The sequence below is a fragment of the Mustela lutreola genome, chromosome 14 (assembly GCF_030435805.1).
Source record: "Mustela lutreola isolate mMusLut2 chromosome 14, mMusLut2.pri, whole genome shotgun sequence".
Taxonomy (NCBI): domain Eukaryota; kingdom Metazoa; phylum Chordata; class Mammalia; order Carnivora; family Mustelidae; genus Mustela; species Mustela lutreola.
In genome coordinates this window covers 49,991,200-50,006,665 of record NC_081303.1, presented here as the reverse complement: position 1 = coordinate 50,006,665, position 15,466 = coordinate 49,991,200, and the positions used below count along the sequence as shown (strand labels likewise).

Below are 15,466 nucleotides of genomic sequence, written 5' to 3'. Positions count from 1 at the left end.
TAAATGAAGTCATATTTATTATTATTTTATGTTTCATTTCCTTTTCTTTTTAAATTTAAGAGATTCTTCCCTGTTTTGAGGTCATAAAAATACTATTGTATACTCTCTCCTAAAAGTTCTAAAGATTCACTTTTAACATTTAGGCCTTAAACTCATTCACAGTTGATTTTTGTGCATGTTATAACGTGGAGATCCAATTTTATTTTTTTCAATTTGAAAAATAAATGTGTGACTCTATTACTGAATCTGTAAACTGATTGTGAGCCTATTGCTAATCCAAGAGCCTCTCTTGGATTCCTCTTTCCTTCCTATTTAACACAATCATTGAAGGCTTTGTAAAAGAGGAATCATTTGAGCAGGATCTTAAAAAATGAATAGGATTTCAAGAGGCAGAAACGGGAGAAGTCGTTTGAAGAAACATGGCACAAAAAATGAGGAGAGGAAACGGATGGATGATGAATTTAGAAGAAAGCCAGTCTCAAAACTGAAGAGAATCTACTTTGATCGAAGGGTTGGTTACTGAGTAAAAGATTGGCCACGGGGGGCGCATGGGTGGCTCAGTGGGTTAAAGCCTCTGCTTTCGGCTTAGGTCATGATCCCAGGGTCCTGGAATCGAGCCCCACATCGGGCTCTCTGCTCAGCAGGGAGCCTGCTTCCTCCTCTCTCTCTGTCTGCCTCTCTGCCTACTTGTGATCTCTGTCTGTCAAATAAATAAATATTTAAAAAAAAAAAAAAAAAGATTGGCCACGGGATTGAATCCCACTGTCCAATATAATATCCACCAGCCACACAGGGCTTGAAATGTGATGAGTCCAAATTAAAATGTGCTCTAAGTGTAAAATACTCATCAGATTTCAAAGACTAACTTAGTAGGACTTCTTTCCAGTTACTGCAGCTGGAGGAACCATGAACCTCAGAGTCTCCAGAGACACTCTGTATGAGGTGGTGCAGAAGTCCTGCATGGGAACCAGGGCAAGTGCCCAAGTTTTTGGAGATGGTGGATCTGTAGATCAGCCTGAGGAACGGTGACCTTTACAAAGACAAATGCTTTCCAGGCACCATCAGGCTTAAGTCCACTCCCCGACCCAAGTTCTCCATATGGGTTTTGAGGAACCAGTAGCCCTGTGATGAGTCCAAGGCTGTGGATATTCCCCACATGGACACTGAGGCACTGAAGAAACTCAACAAGAATAAAAAATTAGTCAAGAAGCTGGCCAAGAAGCATGATGCCTTTTTTGGCCAGCTTTTTGTTTTTTGACTCTCTGATTTTGCAGATCCCATGAACCCTGGGTTCAGACCTGAAGAAGCCTGGCAAGTTCCCTTCCTTGCTAACCAACAGTGAGAACATGGTGGCCAAAGTGGATGAAGTGAAATCAGTCATCAAATTCCAGATGAAGAATGTGCTGTGTCCGGCAGTGACCGTTGGCCACGGGAAGATGACAGATGATGAGCTCATGTACAACATTCACTTAGCTGTCAATTTCCTGGCATCATTGCTCAAGCATTAGTAGAACATCCAGGCTTTATACATCAAGAGCACCATGGATGAACCCCAGTACCTGTACTTAGGCATAGTTTAATAAGTCCTAGCGTGCTACCATTAAAAAAAAGAAAAAAGACTTAGGAAAAACTACTGTAAATTATCCCATTAATAATAATAATAAGGGGTGCCTGGATGGCTCAGGCATTAAGCATCTGCCTCCAGCTCAGGTCATGATCCCAGGGTGCTGGGATGGAGCCCTGCATTGGGCTCCCTGCTCAGTGGGAAGCCAGCTTCTCCCTCTCCCACTCCCCCTGCTTGTGTTCCCTCTCTCTCTGTCAAATAAGTAAAATCTTTTAAAACAAATAATGTTTTATACTGATTACATATCAAAATGATTATATTTTGGATATATTGGGTTGAATCAAATATATAATTAAAATTAATTTCATCTGTTTCTTTTTACTTTTTTTAATGTGGCTACCAGAAAATTTTAAATAACAATTGTGGTTTGCATTACATTTATATTGAGACTCCTGTGGGATGCCAGCAAAGTAAGCTAGGGCCAGATTGTGGAGGATTTTGAATGCTGCTCTAAAAAGTTCCATGTGTTACTCAGTAAAGTAATGGAGAGAATCAAAGAGTTTTGAGCCAAGGAAAGGCCATCTAATATTCCTAACTTTATGACTAAGCATTCTGTCTGCACACAGTCAATTTTAGAAACCATTTTACCATTAGCTCTGGGCAGATGATTAATCGTGGCAATGTGATTCTTACAGAGAATATTTGATGTGCTAGTCCTTGTCACTTTTATTGTAGCATGAATGAAATCTAATGTGTGCTCCTTTGAGGGGGAAATTGGAACGTAAATGAGCCAAACTTTTAATAATTCCCCTTTACTTAGGGGATAAAGTGATTCTTTTTGTCTGAAATTAACTCAATATAGCAGCTTTCAAAATTCTCTACATCTCCCCCTAATCCAGTCAAATATGTTAAAGGGCTACTATAGTTAATAACGCTGTAGTGCATATTTGAAAGTTGCTGAAAGAGATCTTGAAAGTTCTCATCATAAGAAAAAAAAACCTCGTTACTCTGTGTGGTGACACGTTCACTAGACTTACTGGGGTGATCATTTTATAGTGATTACAAATACAGAATTGTTATGTTGTGCACCTGAAATTAATTCGATAAGAAAATAATTATTAAAAATATGTTGGGTTGAAGTGTAGATAGTGTTAGAATGCTAGAAAGAGCAGAATCTGTAGTCTGTTCTTGTTACATCTTTGCCACCGTCTTTATGTGACTTCATGATTGCTCGTTTCTTGTCAGACACCATTCCAAACAATTTATATAAAGTATCTTGGGAATTCTCACATATTCTATTGTCTGGAGACACAGAGAAGTAGCTTGCTCAAGAACACATAGTGTAAGTTTTGTTGGTTGGTTGGTTGGTTGGTTTGGGCGGGGGGGTTGTGGGTGGTTTTTTTTTTTTTTTTTGGAGGTAAGGTTTCAGACAGGCGCACCTAAATTCAGAACCCAGGCTTTATGTAGAAATACAGTGATCCTTTCAGTTTTTCAATGGACATACATGTATGAATTTTTTGAAATACATGAATTACTTTGAAATACTTCCTAACTTAACAATATTTTGCAATTTTCCCAAGTTGTATTCTCCTAAAGCATGATTATTAATAGCTACATAATATTCCGTGCATGAAAGCTGTATCACACTTTGTATAGCCATTATGTCATTTGCAATATTTTCCAATTAATATGCCACGATGATCTTTCCTGTAATCAAGTCTTTGTATACAACCCTGATGATTTCTTTAGGAGAGATGCCTACAAGTGAAATTTCTGGGCCAGAACAATCACCGCTAAAGCACTGGAATTAAGCAGATGCAAAGAACGGAAAGCAACATCAGCTAACAGAAACTCTTTTCTGTCCCACCGCCAGCCCGGTAGCAGAAGGCAGCGCTCAGATTGCCGATGGCCATGGAAGAGGAGAGCCTCCGTGCTAGGATCCATGAAATCTCTCTGCTTTCCTGTCTCTCTGGCTTGCAGGGCTTCGGCCCCCAGGGTCCCGGCTGGGGACTCCCTCCTGGGTTTGCGTCACTTAAAAATTACTTGGACGCCTTTAAGGGATTTACAGGACAACCACACTGTCCCTCCGCAGGGTTCTTTCTCCCACTTCAAACGCCGCAGTTGAACCCAGCGGCTTCTGAGCAGTGTATTTAATATTCTCTCCCAGACTCTCTTATTTACGTTTCTCTTGTCAGGTCAGTTTTAGAACTGATATCCACCCTATTATCAACAGTAAAATAGATCTGATGCCACTACAGCCCTTCGAAAGTGATACACCTCTCGTTCTTTTAATCCTGGGGAGGGGTTACAAATCAAAGAAGCCTACGTCATAATGGTTATTGAGCGCAGAAACACCTCGCAATTCTGAAGTAGCTGCTAATGCTGGTGAAAAGTGCCTGATTGAGGTCTTCTGTTTCTCTTTCTTGTAGGAATCCGGAGCTTTCTTGGGCTTAAAACAGTTTCACAAAACGCAGGTTGAGAAACCGATTACACAAGGTTCTTTATTCTTATGTAAGGTATTGTAGTTAGACTTTTTCCTCGTGAGAGCCCGGATAGCTCAGTCGGTAGAGCATCAGACTTTTAATCTGAGGGTCCAGGGTTCAAGTCCCTGTTCGGGCGCTTGTCTCAAACTTTAGCCTTTTTGTTTTCCCTTCGATTTTTAACAAGCTGAGAAACACAAATTCCGTCTCAATGAGAAACTATTGTACAAAAACCTCCATATTCGCTAAAAAATTAAGTAATTTTGCAGGGTCAGTTTTTTCTTCCCTGAGAACACATTTATCTTGCATATTCTAAAAGCAATGGTAAAATAAATTCATTTTGAAGTAGAAGTACGTTTACCTCAAGAATTTCGTATGGTAATATTTGGTAATGTAAATGAGGGGCAAAAGCCACAATCGCCCGAACAGGGACTTGAACCCTGGACCCTCAGATTAAAAGTCTGATGCTCTACCGACTGAGCTATCCGGGCACTCTTTGAAAGAATTGTTCTTCTATTTACTTGATATAATTCTAATAAGTTATTTCTCTGGCAAAATACCTTTAAAATAATTCTTTCAGCACAGTGAGGGAAAACATTCACTTTCCTATCTTTTTCTCGATTTACTTAAGACACGTGTTCTTTTTTGAGTTCTCTCATATTTCATGTTTGCTCAATTGCCGATATCTACAAAACTGAAAGAGTAGCAACTTACAAGACAAGGCAACCAACTTTAAATTTTCAGACATAGAGTTGCAACCTTTTTATTACAATTCTTCTGTCTTCCATCTATCACATTGCTGATAGAACCTCTTAATTTTAGTGACCGTACAGAACCAGATTGATGTATCTTTCCCCTTAAGGAAAAATACATTTCCATTCACTAGATGATGTCGCTGTTAGATTAGTATTCCTCAGCACAAAAGAAGGAAAGATGCAGTTGATTCATGAATAGAGGAGCTGATAGAAGAGAATAAAAGTAACAGTGGGAAGGGAGGGTCCAAATTTAGATTGAGAGAAAAAGATCTCAGACTCTTCATTTAGGTTTTCATCGGAGTTTCGCCTTCTGACAAGTTGCAGACGCCTTCTGACAAGACGCGCCCTCCTAAAACAGTATTAAGTATGTACCAGCGGGAGCAACATGGAGTATTGAGAACAAATACCTCCAGATCAGCCTAGTCTTTCCCAAAATCAGTTTCATCAACCCTGACGCATAGGGTGTGGAACACAAGATTATGAAATTTTGAAAACCGATAAGGGAATTCATTCTTTATTTCTGGGAACTTGAGATTTCTGAACACAATGAACAACAAAACAGCTCAGCCTCAGCTGGAGGGATTTCTTTCCTACAATTGTCTGATTCTTTTAGAACGAAGACCAGCAAATGATGTGACCCTGAGCAGGCCTGGGTTTCCGCATCTATAAAATGAGGGAATTGATTGGTCGACCTGTAAGATACCTTCTAAATCGGAAGTTTTCCCACGCTATTACTTTTCCCACTGTGAATAAGATTAGAACGAACAGACTCAAAATGCAACACGAAGAAATGATTTAACTCAACAAACGTCTATTGATCTATTGATGTATGGTACCTACTATTTCTACAGCAGTAAACTAGGCACAGTGGGAAGGAAAACAGTAATCGTGGAAGGAAAGTGGGGAGTGTAAATTGGGTCTGAAGGATGGTGAACAGGCTCCTAGGGCTGGAACGGAAGGAGGTAGCAAGAGGAGGTGCCAGATTGGAGACATCTGACTCTGACAGGTTTATCTCAGGCCAAGGAGGAAAAATTATATCATATAGGCAATGCGAAGTTTGAAAGTTGAATCGAAGGTCTAGCTTGTTAACATTGCAGTGTCCCACCCGAGGTAGCAGGAACTAAATCGGCTTTACCCCACGTTGCATTACACACACCGGAAGGAGTGCAATCTTGTACCTAATTTAGCGCTAACCCCGGAGAGTTTCTTCAAGCTTCTCACTTTCCATAGACTGTCTAACTTAATTCTCCCGCTAGAGGGCAGTCCAAACTCATAGATTCTATATTGGGAACCCCGCCCCACATTTCTTAAGCATCATTCCCCCACTAATCTATCCCTTTTAAATTTTTTTGTTTCAATTTAGTATAACATATGGTATATTAGCCTCCGATGTTCCCCCACTAATTTGTAAAGGGATACTTTTTGCCCACCCTCTCCCACCCCACCCTGCCCTGGCCCCCATGCCCCCATTCACCAAATTCATCTGTCTTTGAAAATCACCATTGACTCTGTGTCAGAGCTGGGAAAAGTTGTGGAGCAGGAAAGGTAATGCCCTTCTCCCACCTCCTTCCCCTCGCAGTGACTCCATCTGTTACCTGGACCTAGTCTTCTCAACAGTCAGCTTAAGCAACCGTTAGCTTAAGCAGTCACACCTTGGAGTGGAAACTTTTCACAGGTACTTGAGGGCACCAACATGCATGGTGAGGTCTTGTCTTCCTCATCCTGAGGGTCCCACAGCATGCATGGCAGAGAAAGCACATGGTAGTTGTGAATTGGATCCAATTGTACGGAGAGCCAGATAGCACATCTCTATTAGTGAAATTCAATTTAGGCCTTGCAGGAAAGGTTTAATTTGGGGAGGCTTTCCCGGGGCTTCCCAAATCAATGCTAAGTGTAGCTGCCTACTCGAGGACCCAGTCTTCCATCATCACTGTATAGCTGAGACCATTTGGAGTTGAGACCATTATAAGGCACTGGGGAGATGCCTGGTACAGAGAAGTTGTTTGGAGACATCTCTGGTGATTTGGCCCTAATAACTTCAAACTGAGAGCAACCTGGGTTTCTGGTGGGTGCTCCCACCCCTCACCTCTCTGAGAATACGGGGAAGCTAACAGCCCCACAGTCTTGGACAGCAGCAAGAGCTCAGACACTGGGATAACTATTTCCTGAACCAGGCAGCCCTCAAATATCCTGGGTCATTGGAAAGGTGTAAGAGAGAAGTAGGACTGTTGTCAAAGCCAGTGGGATTCGGTGAGATGGAATAAGTCAATCAACCACTAAATATTTCCAGGGCTCACCTACCCCATCTCCAACATCTATTCTCCTTTCAAAAATATTTGGATCTTTTTGTGGAAAGTCTACTGAAGGGTTTTTAAAGGAACATGGCACAAACATTGCTTTTTGCGATTTCCTTTTTTGCAATTAAATTCCTTTTGTAATTGCCTTTGGCAATTAAAGTTGTTTCTCAGATAAACCCTACCTAGCCCAGGGGCACTTGGGTGGCTCAGTCAGGTAAACCCCGCATCAGTTTCCTGTAGGGAGTCTGCTGCTCCCCATCTGCTGCTCCCCCTCTGCTGCTCTCCCTGCTTGTGTTCTCCCTCTGTCAAATAAATTAACAAAAACAAAAACACCCTAACCCAGAGCAGAGCCCCAAGAGAACACAGCACAGATTTACTCACCTTCTCCTCTCATTCATTTCAACTACCTGTTCCCTAATAACCGGGTCCCCATTCATTCACTCATCACCAATATTTACTGAACACCAGCTCTGGATCAGGCAATGAATTAATTTTAGAAATTCAAGGGTAAACCCAACAGAGATTGCCTTGTCCTTAAGGAGCTTATAGTCTAATCATTCTTCTGTCCCCTCCCCAATTCAGGAAAAAGTCAGACAAGTAATTCCGACTATCTGTGATTAGTGTGACAATCCAGGCATCTCTCAGGTGTATTTCGACATTTTCGGGAGGTGCTCTAGGGAAGCTTCCTGGAAAGCTAATTGTAGGGTGTATTAGTCTGCTGTAGCTGCTATAACAAATAACCACAATTTAGTAGATTAAAAGTTTATTATCGTACAGTTCTGTAGACCAGAAGCCTAACATGGGTCCTATTGAGCTGAAATCAAAGTGTCAACAGGGTCGTGTCGTCCTTTCTGAAGGCTCTGGGGGAGGATCTGTTTCCTTGCTTTTCCAGTTTCTAAAAGCTCTTCATGTTTCCTGGCTCAGGACTTCAACCCTCTGACTTAAGAGCCAGTAGTGTTGTATCTTACCATTCTTCCAGCACCACAGCGCCCTCTGATTTCAGCTGGGGAACATGCTCCCCTTTTGTGGACCCGTGTGATTAGCTTGGGCTCCCGTGGGTAATCCAGGCTAATCTCCCAATCTCACAATCTTTAACTAAATCCCATCTGCACAATCCTTTTGCCATATAAGATAACATATTTACACCTTCCAGGGATTGGGGAGCAGACATTTCCTCCTTTGGTGGGGGCATTATTCCGCCTACCATGTAGAAAGACAGCCACATAAAGAGCAGGGCAACAGAGATAAGGTTGGGGGGGGGGGTAGGAGGCCCTTTTCAACCAGTGGGAAGAGCTTGTAGAATGACTCCAAGGCAGGAATCACATGTATTCCAGGAACAACGCAGAGTTTGCATTGGAATGAGGGAGGGAATTATTCATTCAACGTACATTTCTTAAAGCCCCGTACATGGTAGGTGCTGTTTTGAGGATACAAAGAAAAACAGGACAAAGTCTCTGTCCTCTGAAAAGCAAGAGCCAGATTATGAGAAGCCTTGTTGACTTTCTTAAGGAGTTTGGGCTTCATCTAAGAGCTCTATGGACTCACCCATTCATGCACTGGACAAATTTTATTGAGCATGTGCTATGTGCCAGGCATGTTCCAGGCTCTGGGAATACAGAAGTCTAAAACTAAAGGAAAAAAAAAAAAATAGACCCAAAGAATCCCTGCCCTTGTGGAGCTTCCATGCTAGCTGATGTCAATTAAGCAAGGGAAGCAGATGCCTGCTTTAGAAAGATCGTTCTGGCTGGGGTATTGGGGAAGAGACTGGAGCAGAGCTCCCTCCTGGGACCCCTCCTCTTTTATCAGGGACCGTCTTCCCCTTTATCCTCCCACTGTACCTGTTCTGCAACACCGCACCTGCAGCCCTGGTTCAACATCCTACACCTGGGCTTCCCGGTGCTGCAGAAGAAAAACGAGGAAAATGTTAATATCCTCTCCACTACATATCAGAGTATCTGATTCCAGCCAATCATCCTTTACCCTGCTAACAATTCCATTTCTCTCTCTCTGAGAAGCCACCATTCTCGTTTCTTTTGGTGTCTATTTTAACTTTATCCACTTACTTTAAGTCCTCAAGCCCAGCTTGACTTCTTCTCTTTCAGGAGATTGCTTACAGACTGTCAGCTAGCAACCAGTTAGCCCCTAACCTCTAGGCTTGCCAGTCTACCCAAGTATCTGCTCCGCTCCTTGCCCTTTCTCAACGATGTACCAGGCAATCACACCCCCTTCCCTCTGGTGTGTCCAGATCCCATATCCTCTGGGACAGTTTTCATTAATCATCTCTCTCCTTGGTCTTCCCCTTCAACGATTGCATTGCACTTCCTTCCCATCTGAAAAAGGAAAGCCATAACAAAAACCTACACCCTCTTCAACCCCTATCCACTGACATAGTTCTTCCCATGAATTGCCAGGCTTCTAGAAAGAAGCTCCAGTGGATTCCTGCCAATCCAAAGGGCACTTCCCAGGCCTGCCCTCCTGGTTGTCCCTGCCACACTCGTGTTCCGGTCACTTTCCTGACACTGCCTCCCACCCTCCGTCCTGATACTCTTTGGTCTCGGTTTTTCCCTACCAACTTGGTTGTTTCTTCTCAACTTCTTTAGCAGGGCTCTTCCTCTACACGCCCACTTGGGAGATCTCATGCATGCCCACAGTTTCACTGACTATCCATAATCTGAGGAGTCCAAAATTGCCCTCACTTGTCCACACCTCTGCTTTGACTTTAGTTTTTACACATCCTCACCCCAACATGCCCAAACTGAAATTCATGTTTGCTCCCCCAACACCTGGGCCCTGTCTTACCATAGTCCCCCACCTGGTACATGGCATGACCTGCCACTAATTCCTAAGGCATCAAGCGGACAGTGATTCTAGATCCTTCCCCCCACTCCCTACATTCAATATATTATCAATTATTGATTTGACTTTTTTTTTTAAGATTTTAATTATTTATTTGACACAGAGAGAGAGAGAGAGATCACAAGTAGGTAGAGGGGCAGGCAGAGAGAGAGGGAGAAGAAGGCTCCCCGCTGAGCAGAGAGCCTGATGTGATTCGGGGCTTGATCCAAGGACCCTGAGCCTGAGATCAGGACCTGAGCTAAAGGCAGAGGCTTAACGCACTGAGCCATCCAGGTGCCCCTTGATTTGACTTTCTAATCATTACTTGTATCTGTCCTTTCCTTTTTCTCCTCACTGCTACAGCCCTGGCCCCGTCTTGAGATTCTCTGGTCTTGCACTCTGAATGAAGTCATGGCCTCTGTGAGCTCTCGGCCCATACTCCTAATGTGGCAGGAAACAAATGGCACACACCAGTTTGAAGAGATAATTTACAAAGGGTCAGCAGGGTGAAGGAAATCCACAGGAATAGTGAGCCGCACACTGGGGCCAGCAGGAAAGCGAATTTCCACTCCCAGGTCTGAGAAGCCAATTGAGATAGTCTGCATTGAGAAAGCCCGGGGAAGGAGAGGGAACCACCCAGAGGGAGCTGTGAACTTGGGTTGAAGGTGGCGGCCAGCCCACAGGGACTCCAAAGAGAGTATTTGCTGAGAAGCAAATACCCAGACCTATTTAACCTCCTTCCTTCCAATCCTCTGCCAGGGCTCCCAGGGGTTACCCTCTACTAGGAAGCCCACGGTGAACACTGAGTCTGCAGAGACAAAGGGAAGGCACAGAGCGCATCTTCCAAATCCTCCTATGTAATATGCCAGAAGGTTTTCCGATCATTCCCAGCTCCACTTGTCTACACCCTGGGTTCTCTGTCACCCACAGGACCAAATCTAAACTTGGCATGCGCTGGTTTCTAAGGAAATTTTTTCTCCCTACCAAAGGGCATTATAGAGCCTTTGATAGGATGTTCAACCAGAGAGCCAGGCTTATTTCTTGTTAGCTCCCCACTTGAGAAATGTTCACTCTGGCAACAGACATACTGATGGCCCCTAGGCCACTCTGTTCTCTTGGGCCTCTGAGCTGAGCCTGATGACGGCCACACAGTAAGGGTCGCAAATATCTGTACTGTGAACAAGTGAATGAGGCGTGTTTTTATCTGCTGTGGCTCTTGAGGATAACATCTCCATTATGATGTGTGCGCAGAGCATTCTGTCTACAGTCATCGGAATGGTTCACGGACATTCTCTCATTGGCTCTTCACAAGAGCCCTGAGTGGTAAATGAAACTGATCATTATTACTGATGCTTGGAGCACGACTACCCAAGGCCACATGGCAAAGAGTAGAGAGAAGAAACACAAGCTCGGGTCTCCCCCGTCATGGGCTTTTCCTCCTATGGTCTCACTCAACGTAGCCTGCAATTAGGGGTCCCTCACATTCACTCAGATTTTGTCTTATATAAGAACAAAACAAAATCCCAAGAAATCCTTCTGCATCGGGAACTCGCTTTTTACATTGCTTTCTCCCGGTAGGACTTCTTCTGCTTAGTCAAATTCCCTACTTAATAAATATCCTCTTACTGAACTTTGGAGTCTCAAGTTCTCTAACTTTACGAATCTAGGAATTGTGTTGGCTTTTTGCAGTTTTGTATTAATGAGGAAATTTTAGAGGTCCCATATCTTATTAAAAAGGCCTTTCCAGCTTTTTTTTTTTTTTTTTTAAACTCTAGTAAACCCTAAACAGGACTGAAATAGTAGCATTTTAACAAATATTTCCTTGAGACCAGGAAAGGGGTAGGTTGGCAGACGTTTCCATGGGAACCCTGGCTAGGGAGTTCCAGGCTTCTGAGTGAGGCTGGGAGCCTGGAGACCCCATACCTGAAGGGGAAAGCAGGGGAGGGAGGCTGGGAACCAGGTGTTGATCCTTGCAGACCGGCCAGAGAGGAAGGAGAGCCCTGGGAGAGAACAAATTCAAGTTTTGAGGAAATTGTACTTTGAGATCGGAGATCTTAGTTACCATGCAAAGTAAATGCAAATGAGGAGCTGGCCAATTTTTGGTTCTTTTTTTTTTTTTTTTTTTTTTTTTTTGGGTGGAGTCTTTAAGAAAATTCTTCTAGAGACCACTGCTCAAAAAAAGCACTTCGAGTCAACATTTAAACATAACCTACTACCACAGCTGGGCTGGAGGACCCTCTAGCACCCCTCCCCCTCAGGACTGCTATCCTCTGGGGTTCAGGTCGCACGAGGCACTCGGGCGTACAGAAACACCACCAGGGCTGAGTGCTCAGCGCGGAGACAGCTTCCCCAATACCCCCACCTCCGCCCTCAAGGTAGGGGCTTTTGCAGGCGTCGCCATCCTAATAATGCAGTGGGGGAAAGTCTTCGAACTGCCCATGGTTCCTTTTCAGCAGAGCGAGCTGGTATTCATCTGACACTGAGCAAAGGGGTCCCCGCGGGGAAAAGTAACGACCCAGCTGCAGAGATCTCACCCGAGTGGGACGCTGCAGAGCCGGCTGCGGGCTCCCGAGCACAATCGGACGCCCGCGCGCCGCTCGCCCCCGCGCCCCCGCGCCCCCTCGGGGAAGGAGGGAGGGAGGCAGCGAGCGGCGGCGGAGAGAGGGAGGGAGGCGGGAGGCGGGAGGCGGGCGGGAGAGGTGGAGGGCGGTCAGGGTTCCGGGGACCGCCCCGCCCTCGCGCTCGCCGCCGACTCGGCGCTGCGGGCTGGAGCGGGCGGCCGGGCGGCTGCCTGTCCAGGCCGGGGCTGGCCGCGCATCGCGTCGCCGTGCAGTGCGCCGGATCTCCGGGAGATGGCTTCTCCGCTCCCGCCCGCTGCTCCAGCTATTGTCTCACCCGGGGTGGCCTGACTCTGCGGGCTCGCGCACGCTCGTGGCCCGGAGGGCTTCCCCCGCGCCCCCCCTCCGGAGCCGGTCCCGCGCCCTTTCCTGCCTTCCCTGCCGCCCCGGGGTGGGGGCCCCAGGGCCGGCGCGCGCGGCGCGCAGCGCGGAGAGGGGAGCGGCCCGGGAGCGGGCGGTGCGCGGCCGGCGCGCCCGGGTGTTGGGGACGCCCGGAGCTGCGGAGCCGGCAGCCCCTGTCGCCGAGCACACGCCACGTCGGTTCCTCGCGGGGAAGCCCGCAGCGAGCGCAGGTAGGACGCGCGGCGAGAGAGCGGAGGTCAGGGGGCTCTGGCTCCAACATGGCATCAGCCAAGGGGCAACAATGGAAGGAGCCCTGGGCTCCCGGGGGCCGGCCGAGCCGCGGACGCGGTGGCTGCGAGAGCTCCGGCCGGCGGCGCCCTGCAGGTGGCCGACCCCCGCCGCCACCCGGTCCCTGCAGTTTCGGGGCGTCTCGGGCCCCGGGGCACCGCCTTCCCACTCCTTTCCCTCTCAGCACACTTCCTGGCTCCCAGCTGCAAGGCGATCTGAGCCAGCCAGTGGTTGGGGGGGTTGGTTTGTTTAAGATAAGAAATAAAAAGCAAGACCTGCCCCGGAGTGGGGGTAGCGGGGGTTGGCGCTTTCCCTTGCAGTGGGTGAAAAGTCAGCATCTAGCTTGGGGAATATATACATTTTTTAGCCAGACGGAGGGCGTACTTGGCTTCTGCCTTATAAGGGTACTGCAGCACCGGGAGAAGCTGGAGGGGGAAGAGAGGGACCCTCAGGCCCGAGTTTCTGGGCCCTCCGGGGAGGCGCTGCTCTCCTGGCTGGTACTTGTCTCTCGTTTTCGGCTTCCGACAGTGGCGGCTTTGATGTTGGGGAGCAGTCGCAGCAGCAGGAAGCCCAGGGGACGCTGCCAAGCTGGGGTGGGGTGAGGTGGGGAGCCAAGGGGTTTGGCTAGCTCCTGGGTTGTGAGAAGAGATTACCAAATGTATGAGGTTAGTGTACACACCCTGGTTGGCTGAGAGACGCGCGCGCGCGCGCGCGCGCGCGCGCGTGTGTGTGTGTGTGTGTGTGTGAGAGAGAGTGTGTGAGTGTGTGTGTGTGTGTGTGTGTGTGAGAGAGAGAGAGAGAGAGAGAGAGAAGAATCTTCCATTGCTCCTGCTCCTTCAGGCCAACCTTCTCTCCCCCTCCGTCCCCACCCCCTTTCGAGGTCTTTGTGGCTTCCCTGTCCCAGTCCCACCAGCCACGCCTGGGATGGAATCTCTATTGTCTCCTGGTGCCCTGATGGCTTCCCCCCCTCTCCAATTCTGTTGGGGAATTTTGTACCCCGGGTTGGCTGGTCCCAGCATGGCACCAGATTCCTGAGCGCACAGCTACCCGGGCTTCCAGAAGTGGGCCAACACTGCCCCTCCTCTCTCTCAACTACCTGGCTGTCTGGGATGTGGCCAAGCAGATGTAAGCAATTTGCACTGAATTCCAACCCTGTATCAGTTGCTGAATGAAAACTTACACCACCACCTCGCTAGGCCTTGGAAAGATATTGGGAAAGAAGCGTTCCAGGGGGTGGCAAACCCGATCCCCAAGTATTCCTCCTTCCCCAAGTCCAACTGTGCATCCTACAGCTGAGAGGTCATGGGGCTTCAGAACTTCATCTCCTCCAGAGCCTGGCAGCCCCATCTGGGGTTGTGTCCATGGAAAAATTAAGCAGAGGCCCATTTCCTAGCACTGCCTGGCATCTAGTGCCTGAGGAGACCGGTGGCTGTGAGCCGGAGCCCTGGGCTGAAGCTGTGGCTGCTTCTCCTTTGGCCTTTGGGTGAGCTCAAGGTTTGATTTCCATGACTCTGAGTTTACTGCTGAGTGTGCATGGGTGTGTGTGTTTCTGAATTGGATCAAGCTCGCAGCCCTCGCCGGGGAGGGAGCTTGTGCATTTTCCTCTAGCTGGAAGCATAGGGGAAGGAGGCCCCATGGATCTGGGGCCTCAGGATTTTCTCTGAGTGCCTCCTTTGGGATTGCCCAGTGACCTGGAATGCTTTTGGTCTTTGCCATGACACAGTGGCCCTCTAGCAGACACCCCACAGCCCTGTGGGCCTTTGGTCCCCTCTCTGGTTTCCTCACCGCACTTGGCCTAGGTGCTTTGCAGGTGCCTCATGGGATTGATCCTTTAGCTTGGACAGCCCTGACACAGCCAGCACCGAGGAAAATGAGAGAACTGTGTTCCCTTTGAGGGGTTCGTGGCTGGCTGTAAATTTCAGGCTCCTCGTGCTCCTAGGATGTGAACTTGGACTTGATAAAACAGAGTAGTAGAGAATATAGTGGGTTGAATTGGGGTCAGGAGGCTTGGGTTAGAGTCCCGGTGTGAGTGTGAGCATGGACAACTTATGAACCCAAGACTTAGTTTGTATAATCTGTAAAATGGGGGAAACATACCGTTGGCTCACGAGATTGCTTTAAAGATGAAATACACTGCTTACCACGAACTGAACAAAATTAAGTGTGCAAAAGCACTCTGGAAACTGCAGAGTACTAGACCAGTGTGGGTTATACACCCTGAGGTTAGCCTTGGTTACAACAAGGGAGGGATAGCTGGTGGATTTTGCGAAAGGAGTGGGAGAAAGGG

The 15,466-nt window shown here is 47.1% G+C and overlaps 1 protein-coding gene, 2 non-coding genes and 1 pseudogene across 4 annotated transcripts in view; 3 read left to right on the top strand and 1 right to left on the bottom strand.

The window, feature by feature from the left end:
• Positions 1 to 687: 687 nt before the first annotated feature.
• Positions 688 to 1,926, top strand: LOC131815257 (large ribosomal subunit protein uL1-like; annotated as a pseudogene).
• Positions 1,927 to 4,110: 2,184 nt separating this feature from the next.
• On the top strand, positions 4,111 to 4,183 carry TRNAK-UUU (transfer RNA lysine (anticodon UUU)). Its single transcript has one exon. It is a non-coding gene; the product is annotated as a tRNA-Lys (tRNA).
• Positions 4,184 to 4,462: 279 nt separating this feature from the next.
• TRNAK-UUU (transfer RNA lysine (anticodon UUU)) lies at positions 4,463 to 4,535 on the bottom strand. Its single transcript has one exon. It is a non-coding gene; the product is annotated as a tRNA-Lys (tRNA).
• An 8,132-nt stretch (positions 4,536 to 12,667) lies between these two features.
• PIK3C2B (phosphatidylinositol-4-phosphate 3-kinase catalytic subunit type 2 beta) overlaps positions 12,668 to 15,466 on the top strand; it is a 65,677-nt gene continuing 62,878 nt past the window's right edge. For both annotated transcript variants that reach the window (XM_059144965.1, XM_059144966.1), the window contains exon 1: positions 12,668 to 13,121. The gene's annotated coding sequence lies outside the window, so the exon portion shown is untranslated. The remainder of the gene's footprint in view (positions 13,122 to 15,466) is intronic.